Below are 2,503 nucleotides of genomic sequence, written 5' to 3'. Positions count from 1 at the left end.
TTTTTTGGCAGAACCAGGGATTAAACTCAGGCCCTTGCGCTTGCCAGGGAAGTGCTTATTCCACTGAGCCATCTCCCCAGCCCTACTTCCAGCTTCTTATGTTCCAAGTGTTCCTTGGCTTGTGGCCACAACACTCCCAACTCTACTCCAGTGGCCTCATTGCTTCTTGGGCCCCTGCATGGTCTATCTTCTATCTTTATAAGGACACTAGTTGGATCCAAGGACTACCCTGATGGGATGATGTCATCCTTAGTCACTTTTGCAAAGACCCTTTGTCCTAGTGAGATCACAGGTACAGGTTATGAGGACAACCTTGGAGGGGTCCTCATTCACCTCACTGCACCCCACCAACTCCCATAGGCACTTCGCAATCTGTCTGCCTTCACTTCCAGTAGCCTCCCCAGGAGCAGGCAACCTTTCTTTTCATGCTGCTGAGGAGAGGAATGGCTTATCCTCTTGCCTCAGTGTAATTAATAGTAGCCCTTTTCACTCTGAAAAATGTTTTTTTTTTCTTTTCAAAGTTTTATTGATAAACATATAGCAATGAGACAGTTTCAAATCAAATCGAAAGTACAGTTTCAACAAATAATACACTGCATATATTCTTCTTAGTGGTTAATTGCTGTACAAGATGCAGACTTGTGATCCTACTTACAAACACCATTAGAAAAAATCATTCTATTCATTAAGAGAATGCAACTATATATCTATCCCAACCACTTTGAATACACAGATACAAAATGGACATTCATAGTTATACCCCAATTTTTTTAAGTTCCGTTGTTGAATATTATAGGTGTGTAAACTCAGCAAAATATTCTAAAAGAGTACAGAAGCCCATAATAGCAAATGTTTTTTTTTTCTTTTCAAAGTTTTATTGATAAACATATAGCAATGAGACAGTTTCAAATCAAATCGAAAGTACAGTTTCAACAAATAATACACTGCATATATTCTTCTTAGTGCTTAATTGCTGTACAAGATGCAGACTTGAAACGGAATAAGGGTTTTGTTTTGTTTTGTTTTTTTGCTCTGAATGCACTCAGGCATGGTTTGTCTGGCTGGAGTGTTGTGGGAGTCGAACTACAGCAACCTGAGGCTCATAGCGTTGTGGAAGCAGCCACTTAAAGAACTGAGCTATGGCCAGGCTCCCTGAAAAATGTGAAGGACCCCTATTAAACAAGAAATAGCATCACGAATCAACAAATGGGATCATAGCAAATTTGACAGACTGAAGAGTCAACCTGTAGAACCAGAAATTTTTTTTCTAGCTACAACTCAGACAGAGGACTAACGTGTAGGATATACAAAGAACTCAAAAAATACATCCCCAGAATAAAAGACACTTCTCGATCAAAAATTGAGCAACTGAAATGAAAGACACTTCTCAGAAGAAGCAGAACTGTAGGTTAAAACTACACTGAGATTCCATCTTGCTGCAGAAATAATGCCATCATTAAGAACTCAATTCATGGGCTGGCTAGATAGCTCAGTGGACTAAAGCACCTGCTTCGGCAGATGCAGGGACTGGGGTTTGATCCCCCGAGTGCTGGGCCTAACGTGCCCAGAGAAGGTGATTGAGACTGGGGGTGGTAGCACATGCCTGGAATCCCAGTGCTTGGGAAGCTGAAAAACACGAGGATCACTACTAGTCTGAACTGTGTTGTGAGACCCTGTAGATAGATCCTGTACTAAATACACACAAAATAAAAAATTAATTAAATTAAAAAGAACTAAATAACATGCTGGACATACTGCATTTGGAGGGAGGACCCTTCTCCATTGTTGTTAGGAATGTAATTGAGTACAATCACTAGGAAATCAGTATGAAATTCATCAAAAAATTTTAAAATAGAAATTCTTGGGGCCAAGGAGCTAACTCAGTAGAATAAGTGCTTGCCTGGTAAATGCAAGGGCCTGAGTTTAATCCCCGGTTCCGCCAAAAAAAAAAAAAAGGGGGGAAGAAATTGTCTTTGAGCAGCTATTCCCCTTCTAGGTATGTTTCCAAAAGAGTCCAAGACATCGTTTTACCGTAATACGTGCACGCCCATGTTTACAGCTGCGCAGCTGACAAAGGCTCAATTGTGGGAGTGGCCTATTTGGCCATCCACAGATGAATGGATAAAGAAAATGAGGTATTTATACGCCCTGGAGAACTGCTCTGCTATAAAGAAGGATAAATTTGAGTCATTTTCTGGAAACTGGATGCATCTTGACTTCATAATGTTAAGTCAGCTAAGTCAGACACCAAAGCTTAAAAATTCTGCGAGAAACACAAAGTATAAATCAAAGCACAAAATAAAAGACAGATGATAGGAAATGGGGAGACAGATCTTTGGCAAATGGGAAGGAGAATAAAATGAAGAGAGTGAGGAAGGGAGAAAAGGGGATGGAAAAAGCTCCAAGGAAAAATAAAATAAAATAAAAATAAAAAGGGCTGGTGAGATGGCTCAGTGGTCTAAAGCACCTACTTAGAACAAGCTCAACAAAGCACAGGGACCAC

General features: G+C 40.3%; 1 pseudogene across 1 annotated transcript in view; it reads right to left on the bottom strand.

The window, feature by feature from the left end:
* Positions 1-2,503, bottom strand: part of LOC101562107 — a 21,695-nt pseudogene that overhangs the window by 1,395 nt on the left and 17,797 nt on the right. The window lies entirely within an intron of this gene.

This window comes from Octodon degus, unplaced genomic scaffold (genome assembly GCF_000260255.1).
Source record: "Octodon degus isolate 3935 unplaced genomic scaffold, OctDeg1.0 scaffold00003, whole genome shotgun sequence".
NCBI lineage: Eukaryota > Metazoa > Chordata > Mammalia > Rodentia > Octodontidae > Octodon > Octodon degus.
Note: the sequence above shows the minus strand (reverse complement) of the source record. Positions and strands in the feature narration are given on the sequence as shown.